Below are 16,437 nucleotides of genomic sequence, written 5' to 3' on the forward strand. Positions count from 1 at the left end.
GTCAGGATTAAAGGAATGAATTGAATGCATTCTGGGAAAGCAAGTGGTAACAGATCATAGTAGATTTTATAACTATATAAGAGAGTGTATTCATTTCAAATCCTGAAAGATGATGCTGTGAAAGTGCTGCACTCAATATACCAGCAAATTTGGAAAACTCAGCAGTGGCCACAGGACTGGAAAAGGTCAGTTTTCAATACAATTCCAAAGAAAGGCAATGCCAAAGAACGCTCAAACTACCACACAGTTGCACGCATCTCACACACTAGTAAAGTAATGCTCAAAATTCTCCAAGCCAGGCTGCAGCAATACATGAACCGTGAACTTCCTGATGTTCAAACTGGTTTTAGAAAAGGCAGAGGAACCAGAGATCAAGTTGCCAACATCCACTGGATCATGGAAAAAGCAAGAGAGTTCCAGAAAAACATCTATTTCTGCTTTATTGACTATGCCAAAGCCTTTGATGTGTGGATCACAATAAACTGTGGAAAATTCTGAAAGAGATGGGAATACCAGACCACCTGACCTGCCTCTTGAGAAACCTATATGCAGGTCAGGAAGCAACAGTTAGAACTGGACATGGAACAACAGACTGGTTCCAAATAGGAAAAGGAGTATGTCAAGGCTGTATATTGTCACCCTGCTTATTTAACTTCTATGCAGAGTACATCATGAGAAACGCTCGGCTGGAAGAAGCACAAGCTGGAATCAAGATTGCCGGGAGAAATACAATAACCTCTGATATGCAGACGACACCACCCTTATGGCAGAAAGTGAAGAGGAACTAAAAAGCCTCTTGATGAAAGTGAAAGAGGAGAGTGAAAAAGTTGGATTAAAGCTCAACATTCAGAAAATGAAGATCATGGCATCCGGTCCTATCACTTCATGGGAAATAGATGGGGAAACAGTGGAATCAGTGTCAGACTTTATTTTGGGGGGCTCCAGAATCACTGCAGATGGTGACTGCAGCCATGAAATTAAAAGAGGCTTACTCCTTGGAAGAAAAGTTATGACCAACCTAGATAGCATATTGAAAAGCAGAGATATTACTTTGCTAACAAGGTCCATCTAGTCAAGGCTATGGTTTTTCCAGTGGTCATGTATGGATGTGAGAGTTGGACTGTAAAGAAAGCTGAGCACCAAAGAATTGATGCTTTTGAACTGTGGTGTTGGAGAAGACTCTTGAGAGTCCCTTGGACTGCAAGGAGATCCAACCAGTCCATTCTGAAGGAGATCAGCCCTGGGATTTCTTTGGAAGGAATGATGCTAAGGCTGAAACTCCAGTACTTTGGCCACCTCATGCGAAGAGTTGACTCATTGGAAAAGACTCTGATGCTGGGAGGGATTGGGGGCAGGAGGAGAAGGGGATGACAGAGGATGAGATGGCTGGATTGCATCACTGACTCGATGGATGTGAGTCTGAGTGAACTCTGGGAGTTGGTGATGGACAGGGAGGCCTGGCCTGCTGCAATTCATGGGGTGGCAAAGAGTCAGACACCACTAAGCAACTGAACTGAACTGAACCAAACTCATGTCTATGAAGTCTTTTAATAACAAAAATTATTGTGTTGGGTTGCTAAAGTTACTACAGCTGTGTGGCTGAGAGAAAAGCACACTATACATTAATCTTGTGGAGGAGTGTATGATACAGGCATATTTTCCAAAACCCAAAAATAGTGCTCAAAACTCGGTTCCTACAAAGTCTCAGCATTAAAATCTTCTTCCTTCCTTTCTACCTCTCTCCCTTCCTTTCTCCTTTCTTCCTTAGTCCATGAAATAGGACCAGAAACATTCCTTCTGTATGGCTTACAAGACAGAAAGTCAGAGGACTTTAATGATTTTTCCAAAAAGTTCCCATATTAAATGCAGGTTACATTCTTTCAAGTATAGCACAAAGAATGAACATTGTACCTATGCTAACAACTGAATAATTCTTTGCAGTTATTTTGCCAACTCAAGTTTTCATTCTTTTTATGTCCACATTAACACCATGAAGTGACAGGTAGTGACAGTAAGGCCCACCACTACACTAATAAGAGAAAGTCGATGATACAGATTAAGAAAATGAAAAACAGATTTAGCTGTAAAAAAAAAAAAAAAAAAAAGTCATGGCTGAGTAGCTTTTAGACGCTTCATCCGCCAAAAGTGGATATACTTTAATTGGAGAATTCAGATCAGGCCTTCATAATTCCTAAGTGCTCAGTCATGAGGAAAAGATTCTACCCTCAAAGTACTTAAAAGACCTTTTTCTTATGTTATTCATTCTTCCATTCAACAAGTACTTACTGAGCACCTACCATCTGTCAGACAGTAGAGACAACACTGAAGAAAACAAATTTCCCTTATTCATTTTTACAATGGGAGGATACAGACATCAAGATGAATAAGTAAAATATATATTATATATAAACTGGTGATAGTGCAATGGAGTAAAATAAAGGAAAGGCAATATGCAGAGCTGAGGGGGGATTTTGGAATTTTAAATGAAGTCGAGCCTTAATGAGAAGGTGGCATTTATAGGAAGACTTAAAGAAGCTGGGATAATGAGTCATACCACACAAGTCAAGAAGATTCTAGGCAAAGCAAGGACTCAGTGTGCTAGTTATGTCCCTGGAGAGAGGAGGACAGGATGGTGGAATGCAGTGAGATGGAAAGAGGGTGATAGGAGATCAGATAGAGAGCGGTGTGTAAGGGGCAACCCACCAGATCATCTAGGGCCTATATTAGAATTAAATGGAATTATATTAAAATGGATTTTAATAGATTTGGCTTTTACTGTGCAGGAGAAACAAAGTTGTCTGAAGTTTTTGAGTTGAATTAATGTTATCTAGTATATTTTAAAAGGCTTTCTTTGTCTAGAAATGACTAAACGGGGCAAGGGTGGAATCAGTGTGTGCATGCTCAGTCACACTGTCCTTTCTGACTCTTTATGACCCTATGGACTGTAGCCCAGCTGGCTCCTCTGTCCATAGGATTTCCAAGGCAATAATACTGCAGTGGATTGCCGTTTCCTTATCCAGGATGAAATCAGGGAAACAGCTAAAAAATACCACCATAATCCAAGCAAGTCACACTAGATTTTTGTATTATGGTAGTGTCAGTGGAGATGAAGAACAGCTGGATTCTGCATAAAATATGCATGTTGATCTGTTAGGAGTGACTAAGGGATTACATGTAGGTTCTGAGAGATAAAGGTCAAAAATTATGCAGGTTTTTTTTTTTTTTTGGCCTGAAAAATTAGGAAGATGAAGCTACCATTAAATGAGGTGGTTAAAGATAAAGAACTATTATTTAGGCTCTGATTCCTTCTTGCCAATTGTAATATTTGAGGATAACCTTCCTTTTTGTGTCTTGACATATGGTTTTTCTTAGCATTGGTTTAATTCCAAGTTTTATCAAAATGGTTCATGCATTATATCTATTAATAATAAATATCCCCATTCTTTTCGTGTGTCTTCAGTGTGATCATATAATGAGTGAATAATTATTATTTAACTCATGCTTGATTCTGCAGTGTGAAAAGGCTGTGATAATTCTAGTCTCACCAGGAAATCAGCCCCTTGAGTGTAATTGTCTTTATTTTACCCACTGATTTAGCAATTTTGAGAAGATGCAAAAAATATATTCAACTATTTTTTACATTTATTAAAGAACAATGGGGACTGTAAATAAGAGAAAAATTTAAATGACTCTGGTCATGAACTAAATGGAGGCAAATAACATAAAGGAAAGACCAAAGACATTGATGTTAAGTCAGTCAGTCACTAATTGAATAGAGGTTGAGTCCTTTGGTAGATCATATAACCTAGTTGATTCCCAGTTTTCATGATTATTTGCATTCATAATATATACAAAATACTGAAGACACCTTAAAAATATTAGCTGCTAAACTAAAGTTAGCCCATAATTCCCACAGTTTCAAGAAACCAGACCCAAAAGGAGATCAAGAGGGTGAAGTAAGAAGGTGGAACTTACCTTCTTCCACAAACACATCAAAAATAAGTCTACGTGTGGAACAGTTCTCACTGAAAACTAACTGGAAGCTGGCAGAAAGACTCGTGTACAACCAAGGCTGTCAGTAGTGAAGTGAAGTCGCACAGTCATGTCCGACTTTTTGTGACCCCATGGACTGTAGCCTACCAGGCTCCTCAGTCCATGGAATTTTCCAGGCAAGAGTACTGGAGTGGGTTGACAAATCAGGTAGAAAGGGAAGAAAAGGGATCAAGTCAGGACCTGTGCCCCTGGGAAGGGACCCAGAGGAAAAGAAAAATTCATGGGTAGAGACTTGCCCTGGGAAGCGAGCAGGTTGAGCCATAAATTGGATGTCCCAGTCCTGGGTCCTGTGTAAAGGAGACAAGCCCCCTTGGCTGGTTGGAGGAAGGTTGAACTAAACACAAGAGTGAGAGAAACCCTGGACTACACCTGTGAGGAGGGTCCAGGGTTTGGCTAGTCTCTGAGGCAGAGTGAAGCAAGGTCTGCTCTAGTGGCGATGTGTTTACATGACCACCTCACCATGCTCCACAGCCTGGACCTAGCAAATGCTTCAGTCCAGCTCACTCCATGCCACAGCGCAGCACTGGATCTGGCATGGCCATGACTAGGGAAAGGACTTGCCTATGATACAGAGATGATCTGGTTCTGTGGTTGATCTCAGGTGGGGTGGTGTCAGCCATTGTTGGAGCTTCCTCAAGTTGTGTCTCAGAAGCCCACCAGATCTCTGATGGCCAACTCCCCATCACAGCTAACATCTCAATATACACCAAGAAATCATGAGGGCTCCTCCCAGCCCTGCTGAGTGGTTCCACAACAGAATGGAGTGGCAGAAGCAGGGAATAGTGATCAGCTGTGAGGAACAAGGGGAGATTGAACCTAAGGCCATGTCTGAACAGAGCCATGGATGCCTGCACAGACAATACCTCAAACCTCTGTCTGTTCAAGGGCAACACTCACTTCAGTACTTCCTTCCTTTGAGGAAAGGTCCCAGTGTAGGGAGAGGGAAAAATCAATCTTAAAGGGAGAAGAGTCACCTCAAGCCTGACCCTCTGGGCTTTTGTTCTAGCAAATTGGGATCAGACCTGGTCCCTGATAGAGTGGTAATGGCCACTGAGCAGGGGGGAAGTCCCAACCCACACCCAAAACCCTCCCTAGCTCCTTCATCTCCACTCCACTCTCTACCAAGGTGATACATGGTACAAACCCTGAAGAAATAAGTGACTTGTGTCCACATCAAATCCAGTTCTCCCCAAGAAGGCCCTGGGCACACAAAATCTATGTAGGAATGCTTACAGTTCTTAACACTCCAATAAGTAACTGCTTCTCTTAAATTCATAGAGGCAGAAAAAGATAAGAAAAATGAAAAGGCAGAGAAACTGGTCTCAATTGAAAGAGTGAGACAACACCTGAAAAAACTAAGGAAACAAGTAAAAATTTTACCAGATAAAGAATGCAAAAACACTGGTACTACAAATGTCAACTGAATTAGGGAAAGTAATTGATCTAAACAGTGACATTTTAACAAGAAACTAGAAAGTATAAAAAAGACCCAGTCACAAATGAAGACTTTGATAGCTGAAATAAAAACATACTATTAATAGAAGACATGAATAGAAAACTAAGTGATACAGAAGAATGGATAAATGATCTGGAATATAGAACAATAAAAATCACCCAATCAGAATAGCAAAGGGAAAAAAATAATAAATGAAAGCTGTTTGAGAAATCTCTGGGATACACAGCAATCCCACTCCTGAGCATACATTCAGAAAAGATGAAACACTCTAATTTGAAAAGACACATGTATCCCAATGTGCATAGTGGCGCTATTTATAGTAACCAAGATAAGGAAGCAACCCAAGTGTCCATCATCAGGCAAATGGATAAAGAAAAAGTGATAACTAACACACAGACACACAATGGATTGTTACTCAGCCATAAAAAGAAAGAAATTCTGCCAATTGGATCAAGGTGGATGGACCTAGGGAGTATTTTTCTTAGTGAAATAAGTGAGATAAAGACAAATGCTGTATGATATCACTTACATGTGGAATCTAAAATTATAAACAAATGTATATGCAAAACAAACAGACTCACTGATACAGAAAAAAACTAGTGATTACGAAAGGGGAGAAGGAAGTGAGGATGGGAAGATTGGGGGTATGAGATTAAGCGATGGAAACTACAATGCATAAAATAGATAAGCAAGAAGGATGCATTGTACAGTACAGGGAAGTATAAGCCATTATCTTGTAATGACTTTTAATGAAGTATAATCTATAAAAAATACTGAATCACTATGTTGAATGTGTGAAATTAATATTGTAAATCAGCCATACTGCAATTGAAAGACAAAAATAAAAGAAATAGAGACCCAGCAAACATAAAAAGATTTAGATCAGTGATAAAGATAGGTGGTACATCCCATAGCCTCAAGTGTTAACCATGCATGCTCACTCAGTCATGTCCAACTCTTTGCAACCTCATGGACTGTAGCCTGGATTTTCCAGGCAAGAATGCTGGGTTGCCATTTCCTTCTCCAGGGGATCTTTCCAGCTTGGAGACTGAACCCAGGTCTCCTGCATTGGCAGGCGGATTCTTTACCACTGAGCCACCTGGGAAGGCCTCAAGTATTAACCAATTACACTTTATTCTTCTTCTTTATGCTTCTTTATTTAAGTTTTATGAAAGGTATTCACTTTTCTACTACAAACTTCTTCCCTGATGTCAGCGCTACCTGTTTAGAGGCAGCCATTGTTGAAGCTTACTCAAGTCGTGTCTTGCATCTACAACTGTAAGCACAACTGTTTGCTCACAAGTAATGATAAAAATGAAGCAAACAGTAGAAACCAGTTAGCTACCTAGAGTGAGGTGGTTTATTTTGGAATGCCAGTGAGCTGAAGTGAGGAAAGGAGTAAAAACCAATAGAAAGATAGTTATGACAATGACTGCAACAAAGGGTGACTCAGTAATGGATGCCACCAAAAGTTTGTGAGGCACCTTATAAAATATATCTCAAAACTATCCAAGCAGGAGATGAAGGAAAGAAGCATTTAGCTATCTGGTGGCTCCTGCCCTCGACTTACAAAGTGCTGCCTAGGAAGTGTTAACTCTCACACGTTTTCAAGACTGAATTTATGAGGATTAAGCAATTTCTGCAGGATTCCCAGCCGCCTCCCCATACCATATATTCAGGGAAGCTTAGGGCAGGGACAGAAAGGTACAAGGAATGCAAATAAAGCTTGTTGAAGATGGACAGAATCAAGGCGGCATGGCTGAAATAAAAGTGAAGGCAAGAAGCTACAAAGTGGGCACAAAAGCTCTTCAGAGGCTCAGTATTGTCCGGTGTTAAGATGAATGTAGTGAAAGTAAATTCTCACAAGATACCTCATCAACATTTATTTTTCTTTTTCCAAAGTAGGTCAAGTCAAACCTTCAATATATCATATATATGTCCAGGACTGTATCTGTATAATTATAATAAGGCATTAATAAATAGATTAACAATAATCAATAATAAATTAATAATAAATGACAGTTATAAGAGATGTCTATATTATACAGTAATTTTGAATTTTGAATTATTTTCTTTGCCAGTGGGAGGAATTTTTTTCACTAAATTAGTAGATGAACTTCCTTCCTCTAAAAATAATATTAACCAACCCATGAAAATTGGTTTATTCTCCCACATAAATACTTTAGGGAAAGTCTCAAAGCAAAGAAGAGAGGTTTGACAATTCATCTAAGGGGAATTCATGTTTCTCAATGCTTTTCCATCAGTGGTTTTATGAAGCAGTTTTTTTTTTTTTTCTCACTTTCCTTTTTGGAATAAAATTAGATGAATTAAAGGCATTAATGATCATACGTTTTTGATTTCATGGTACTTTTATCATAATTATTGGGTGAGTTAAAATAATATCAGATGACTTAATTGATTTTTGCTATCCCATAGCCTTGTGATTTATCCTGATTTAGTAAAGACACCAGGTGGCTTTATTTCATTTATTAGAAATGGATGTTATTCACTCTTCCGTGATGTACCTGGGGCATTGAGCTTTGGTTTGAGGTTTGTGAACTGAATTATTAACGCAATAAAGTTGTTCTCTAGTGTACCTTATTAGGAGTATTATAATTTATTCCCTAAACTATATAACATTAAAAACAGAGTTTTAAATAGAAACTTCCATTTAAGGATAATCAAAACAGTATCAATAAAATACTATGTTCCATGGACTGACTGAACTACATTTTGGTGGAAAAAGCAATAAATACAACTTACTCTTCTGCCCTAATTGTCTAGTAAAAAATTTCAGTTTGGTTTGTAAAAGTCAGTGGTATGTTTGTATTAGAATCCCCTAACATTACATATATATACCATTTTCTTTCATTTTCTCTGTCGCAAGTTGAAACTGAAGCTAGTAGGATAGATTTAGTAATTTTTAAGAATGATAAATTCTTTTAGACACATTCAGTCATAACAGGTTTTATTTTTTACTCATTCTTATAGTCGTATCCAAGCAAACACTAACCTCCATCAGGCTCTGTGTGTGCCTTTGAATTGTTTGCTTATATTTCATCCTCCTGATGATCATTATAGTCTATACCCTCATAGTTCACATCTAGACAATGACAATGTCCATTTTTCCTGTACCTAGTCAGCATATTAAAAAGCCGAGACATTACTTTGTCAACAAAGGTCCATCTAGTCAAGGCTATGGTTTTACCAGTAGTCATGTATGGATGTGAGAGTTGGACTATAAAGAAAGCTGAGTGCTGAAGAATTGATGCTTTTGCACTGTGGTGTTGGAGAAGACTCTTGAGAGTCCCTTGGACTGCAAGGAGATCCAACCAGTCCATTCTGAAGGAGATCAACCCTGGGATTTCTTTGGAAGGAATGATGCTAAAGCTGAAACTCCAATACTTTGGCCACCTGATGTGAAGAGCTGACTCATTTGAAAAGACCCTGATGCTAGAAAAGATTGAGGGCAGGAGGAGAAGGGGACGACAGAGGATGAGATGGTTGCATGGCAACACTGACTCAATGGACATGGATCTGGGTGGACTCCAGGAGTTGGTGATGGACAGGGAGGCCTGGCGTGCTGCAGTTCATGGGGTCGCAAAGAGTCAGACATGACTGAGTGACTGAACTGAACTGAACATGATTGTAAGTGCAGCTCTGATGCATCCCACAGCTTATAATTTGAGTGACCACGTGTTCTAGTTTCCCTAGGATACTTCCAATTTTTTCTATTGTAATTACTGAGAATTAATCTTTGCAGTCTAAAAAAGAGGCTGGGTGAGAAGGTGCGTGTTCATCTTATCTGTAATGACATTATATTCAACTTGGTGACCTACTTTTCAAAGTCTTTCAATGACCAAGGCAAGAAGCTCATACAGGAATCAAAAACTGCTATAGTTTGAACACAATCTAACTTTTAAACCTTCTTTAATACACATCTTCATTCCTAAACCTATGTAAATCATTCTCCATCTTTGATGATCTTGATGCCCAATTCAAATTTCTTGATTTCATGCTGGCTTTCCTAATCACTTCCATATTTCCACTGAACCACAGTAAATAATCCTTTGTCATTCATATACAGATTAGTGACAGGTAGTATAATGTTTTTTTAGTTAAGTTAGCTTTAGTACACAGCATTTCATTGCCTAACACCTCTTCATTATACAACTTCTCAAGGCAGCAAATATACTTAGTAAACAGTAAAAAAAGGTTAGAAAATAGAAGAAAACAGAAGAACCAAATAACATCAGATAATATTTCAAAAAATGCTTTTCACTCAACCACTTTTCTCCAACTAATAAATCTTTGCCTTACTGCTATAAAAATAAATATTACTTACATGAAAAGATAAGAGCCAGTCATCTATTAAAAACCCCATTTTATAATATTGAGTAAACCACATTCAAGGAATGTGAGAATATTATGGGCTGGAGTAGTATTTTTCCCAGGTACTTCTGTTGTTTGCCTCGAACCTAAGGAATTTCTTTTCTCACTTGAAGGCAACTATTAATTATCTAGGGAGGCTTTTCATCCTAGCACTCGTTTTCTCCTCCACTAAAGTTATGGCATAATTTTTTTTTTTTTAAATTTCTTGAACCTAAGCCCTTTAAATACAAGCCCAATAGAATTTTCCTGTCTGGTCATTGTTGTTGTTTAGTCCAACTCTCTGCAACCCCATGGACTGGAGCCCACCAGGCTAATCTGTCTATGGGATTTCCTAGGCAAGAGTACTAACTTGGGTTGTCATTTCCTTCTCCAGGGGATCTTCCTAACCCGGGGATCAAACCTCATCCCCTGCATTGGCAGGTGGATTCTTTACCACTGAGTCACCAGGGAAGCCCTTACCGGCAGGCAATTAGCCATCCAGTGTAGAGAAAAGAATACACATAAGCACATTTAATTCAGTGTGATAGGAACTATGATCAAGAAATGCACAGGAGAAATGGACAACAAGTTTTAGAACTTGTATATATTTCTCTCTCAAATCTAAGGCTGGAAAAACATGCATAAGTAGTTGATGAGAAAATTAATTCACTAAATTAACTATTTTACACATGGTTGGGTGGCATCACCAATTCAATGGACATGAGTTTGGGTAGACTGTGAGAGTTGGTGATGGACAGGGAGGCCTGGTGTGCTGCAGTTGATGGGGTTGCAAAGAGTCGGACATGGCTGAGTAGGACTGCACTGAACACATGATTCATTTCAAAAAAATTTTAATTCTGTACTAGTTTTTCCTGTTGTGATGTTCCAACCATTTTAAAAGTGATGAAAAAATGGGATTATGGGAGTTTTCTACAATTTGAAAGGCAGAATTATTTCCAGGTCATTATCTGAATGTAGCGTGTTAAACATTTTTACAGGGCCAGACAAGCTAAGAAACAGTCCATGCAACACCAAATTAATATATACAGGTAAAAATGACATCTATAATAAAAATAAAAGTAAATGTCAAGCATATTTGATGAGTGAATTATTCAAAAATACTACAATGTATGTATATAAGTTTACATAATAAGCCAATCCCATTAACTCCTCCCCTTCATAGATCACAGCCATGTAATGGTGAAGGGGCTTGAACTAACTCAGTGAAGCTATGAGCCATGCCATGTAGGGCCACCTAAGACAGATGGGTCATAGTGACGAGTTCTGAAAAACTGTGGTCCACTGGAACAGGGAATGGCAAACCACTCCAGTATTCTTGCTGCAAGAACCCCATGGATAGTATGAAAAGACAAAAAGATATGACACCAGAAGATGAGCCTCCCAGATTGGACAGAGTCCAATATGCTCCTGGGGAAGAGTAGAGGGCAATGACTAATAGTGCCATAAAGAATGAAGTGGCTGGGCCAAAGCAGAAACAACACTCAGTTGTGAATGTGTCTGGTAGTAAGAGTAAAGTCCAATGCTGTAAAGAACAATATTGCACAGGCACCTGAATGTCAGGTCTGTGAGTCAAGGTAATTGGATGTGGTCAAGCAGAAGGTGGCAAGAGTGAACATAGACTTTATAGGAATCAGTGAACTAAAATGGATGGGAATGAGTGAATTTAATTCAGAAGACCATTATATCTACTACTCTGGGCAACAATCCCTTGTAAGAAATGGGGTAGCCCTCACAGTCAACAAAAGAGTCCAAAATGCAGTACTTGGGTGCAATCTCAAAAATGAAAGAATGATCTTGGTTCTTTTCAAAGGATAACCACTCAGTATCACAGTAATCCAAGTATATGCCCCAACCACTAATATTGAAGAAGCTGAAGTTGATTTGGTTCTATGAAGACCTGCAGCACTTTTTAGAAATAACACCAAAAAAATGTCCTTTTCATCATAGGAGATTGGAATGCAAAACTAGGAAGTCAAGAGATACCTGGATTAACATAAAAATTTGGCCTTGGAGTACAAAATGAAGTAGGGCAAAGGCTAACAGAGTTTTACCAAGAGACCACACTGTTCATAGCAAAAACCCTCTTCCAATGACATGAGATGATTCTACACATGGGCATCACCAGATATTCAAAACTGAAATAATATTGATTATGTTCTTTGCAGCTAAAGATGGAGAAGCTCTAAACAGTCAGCAAAAACAAGTTTGGGAGCTTACGGTGGCTCAGATCATGAACTCCTTATTGAAAAATTCAGACTTAAATTGAAAAACATAGGGAAACCACTAGGCCATTCAAATGACCTAAATGACCTAAATCAAATACTTATGATTATACAGTGGAAATGAAAAATAGATTCAAGAGACTAAATCTGAGACACTGCCTGAAGAACTATGGATGGAAGTTCATAACACTATACAGGAGGTGGTGAACAAAATCATCCCAAAGAAAAAGGCATAATGGTTGTCTGAAGAAGCCTTACAAATAGCTGAGAAAAGAAGAGAAGCCAAATCCAAAGGAGTAAAGGAAAGATATATCCAACTGAATGCAGAATTCCAGAGAATAGCAAGGAGAGATAAGAAAGCCTTCCTCAGTGATCAATGAAAAGAAGTAGAGGAAAACAATAAAATGAGAAAGACTAGAGATCTCTTCAAGAAAATTAGAGACACCAAGGGAAATTTCTCTGCAAAGACAGGCACAGTAACGAACAGAAACACCAGTATGGACCTAACAGAAGCAGAAGATATTAAGAAGAGGTGACAAAGATACACAGAAGAAGTATACAGAAAAAAGATCTTAATGACCTGGGTAACCACAATGGTGTGATCACTCACTGCCAACGTGAGGAACTCCGCCCATGGCAAAGGTCATGAGGAAGGAGTCTTGGCATACACAAAAGGCAGGATCAAGCCTCAGGAAACCCCCTGTTCTGAAGCATCTACCCCCAAAACCAGAGTGCCTACTTTACTGTTTTATGCTCTCACCTATACCTCTGACTTTACAGGGAGCTGACCCCCACCACCTCTCTCAGAGAAGGAGTAAACTTGCAGCTCCAGTCAATGAAAATTCCTGGGCGTGACAAGGGTGTCTTAGGTCAGACCTCTCTGTTGGCAGACTAGCTTGTGTGACAGGATTATCCACACTCCTGCCACTTTACCTACATGATTGTTTACTAGCTCTCAACTATAAACAGCACAGAGAGTTTGGAGTATTTTGAAAATCTTAATTAGCATAGGGCTTTTCTCATTGTTGAGTCAATGATTGCCGCCAGGCCTCCATATCCTTAGGCACCTGGGAATATATTAATGTATTTGGAATATAGAAAAGGAAATATAGTAGTTTTTGATGTTAGCAATACTAGACTTTTTGAGTTAATGAATTTTCTCTTTTGTTATAGATCACTGTACTTTGTTATAAATCACTGTGTCCTTGCTATGTAAAAATGTAACTTTATCACTATCTAAAGACTAAATAGATCTTAAGGGGAACATTGGTGAAGGGTTTTCATTTGTTAGGCTGATGTTTGCTGCTAAATCTCCATATTCCCTGCCCTTATAATGAATATAACTAGCATATAGGAGAAATAAGTATTAACCTTTAGGATTAATCATGTTAACCTTAGGTTAAATAAATTCCTTTCTTAGTTGTAACCCACTACACCCTCACCCTATAGGAATGCAACTTTATCTGGTACCTTCAGAGGGTGGCGCCTGGTTTAAGAAAAAACACCCTTGGAAAAAATAAGTTTTCTGGGTAACTGACCGTTATCAGTAAGAAAGGGTCGTAAAATGTCAGCAGGCCTCATGGCCAGAAGATGATGTAAAACCCCTAAGACCTTTATGTATAATTTTATATGAAGCACCTGATTGTGACAACGGTCAGGTCTGCTGACCCCGCGTGACTCTGTATTCATCCCTATGTATAACAAAAAGTATATAAGCAAACCTGAAAAATAAAGAAATTGGATCAGTTTCTGCAAAGACTGATTCCCCCATGTTGTTCTTTCTTTCCCCTTCTGGCTGAATTCCCATCTGGAATGTGGGTACTCACCAAGCCTGCTAATTTTGCCTGGGCTTCTAAGATCAGACCAAGGAGGCCTCGGTGCCTCCTCTCCTTCAGGAGAATGGAAAGACACCTGTGGCCTACATAGGTGGTGCCAGCTTCTTGTCTCGAAGCTTTATTGGTATCCCATGTAAACCAAGTTATTCAGCCTCTTTTTCTCCACTAATATTTCCTACTATGCTATCCTTTTCTAATCTCTCTTTATACTTTTAATTAAATAAGTTTTTTCCTAGGACACCTACTCTGTCTCCCCTTCAAATTACTCTGGATTCACCAGGGCTTGACCCCGGCAACTCTAGAGCCAGACATTCTGAAATGCAGAGTCAAGTGGGCCTTAGGAAGCATCACTATAATCAAAGCTAGTGGAGGTGATAAAATTCCAGCTGAGCTATTTCAAATCTTAAAACATGATGCTATTAAAGTGCTGCACTCAATATGCCAGAAAATCTGGAAAACTCAGCAGTAGGCATAGGACTGGGAAAGGCTTGATTTTATTCCAATCTCAAAGAAGGGCAATGCCAAAAATGTTCAAACTACCATACAATTGTACTAATTTCATATCCTAGCAAAGTGGTGCTCACAGTCTTTCAAACTAGGCTTTAACAGTATGTGAACTAAAAACTTTCAGATGTACAAACTGGATTTAGAAAAGGCAGCAGAACCAGAGCTCAAATTGCCAACATCCAATGGATCATTTAAAAAGCAAGAGAATTCCAGAAAAACATCTACTTCTGCTTCATTGATTATGCTAAAGCCTTTGACTGTTGATCACAGCACTGTGGAAAATTCTTAAAGATATGAGAATACCAGGCCACCTTTCCTGCCTCTTGTGAAACATGTATGCAGATCAAGAAGCAACAGTTAGAACTGTACATGGAACAATGGACTGTTTTCAAATCAGGAAAGGAGTACGCCAAGGCTGTACATTGTCATCCTGCTTATTTAACTTATATACAGAATACATCATGAGAAATGCTGTGCTGGATGAAGCACAAGTTGGAATCAAGATTGCCAGGAGAAATATCAATAACCTCACATATGCAGATGACACCAGATGCATTTTGGAGCCCCCCAAAATAAAAAGTCTGTCATTGTTTCCATTGTTTCCCCATCTTTGTGCCATGAAGTGATAGGATTGGAGGCCATGATCTTCGTTTTTTGAATGTTGAGTTTAAGCCAGCTTTTTCACTCTCCTCTTTATGGTTATCAAAGTGTAAAGGTGAGGGGAAGGGATAAATTAGGATGCTGGGGTTAACATATACACGCTAACCTACATAAAAATAAACAATCAACATAGACCTACTGTATATTACAAGGAACTCTACTCATTAGTCTATAATAAGCTGTATGGGAACAGAATCTGAAAAAGCACAGATATATGTGTAACTGAATCACTTTGCTGTATACCTAATACTATAAAAGAGTAAACATCAAAAATATTTGATGAATTAATCATTCCAAACTATTACAGTGTATGTACATAAATTTACATAAGCCAATCCCATTAACTCCTCACTTCTCATCACAAAAAGAGTTACATATTAGTCTGTTTTCTATAAAGTACCAATATACTTGGAATTTTTAACATAAGGCATCTAAAAATTTCTGCCATGATGATATTTTCAAACAAAAAGTTTTGGTAATAGTTTGAAAGAAAGATTTCTTAACAGAAGTTAAATGAGCAGCTACAAAATTTAAAAGCATAAAACATCAGAAAGTGACATGTATTTTTTTCATGAATCTGTCAAGAAATCTCCTTGTCCCATTTTACTTGTTTGGTGTTTTTCTTACTGTTTATTTGTACAAAGCAATATCTGTACATTTAACAATTTAAAGGTATCCTAGAAGGAAAGTTTTGAAATACTGTCTTTGATCACTTCTTATGACCATTTTTTAACTGACATATTTCTTTGAAGTTCTTCTATTCGGGTCCCTAATGAAATACTACTTGCAGGTGAAGCTAGGTAGAGAAAAATACCAAGTGGATAGAAATGCATTAATGCAAATTTAGGAAGAATACACCTAAGCACATACACACTTGTCCTATCATGTGTATTTAGGATACAGTTTGCTAGTTACTGTCAGCCCTGATGGGTGTTTATTAAAGGTATTTGGAAAACCTATTGAAAAAAAAAAGAATAAGGGAAGAATCAAGAGTCCAAGTCATGTCATATTAAAAGATTGCATTCCCTAAAAGGCTCTTTAGCTTTTCATCTCACTGTTTGATAGTCAGTCACACATAGATAGGGTTAGTAAAGTCAACTCAGATTGGTATAGACCATCAAATAGTAACTGGTCAGAAAAGCAAATGTCTTGATATGATTGTCACCATTCACAGCAGGTAAGGGTTAGTTGTAAGACTGGCCAGGAAAATCAGAATTATAAAATTAACAAGCAACTGCATCCTGAGAGAATTAGACACGAGGTAACCACATCTTTATGCAATGGGACTGGAAAGTCCAAATGAGCTCAAAAG

The sequence above is a fragment of the Ovis canadensis genome, chromosome 18, assembly GCF_042477335.2.
Source record: "Ovis canadensis isolate MfBH-ARS-UI-01 breed Bighorn chromosome 18, ARS-UI_OviCan_v2, whole genome shotgun sequence".
NCBI lineage: Eukaryota > Metazoa > Chordata > Mammalia > Artiodactyla > Bovidae > Ovis > Ovis canadensis.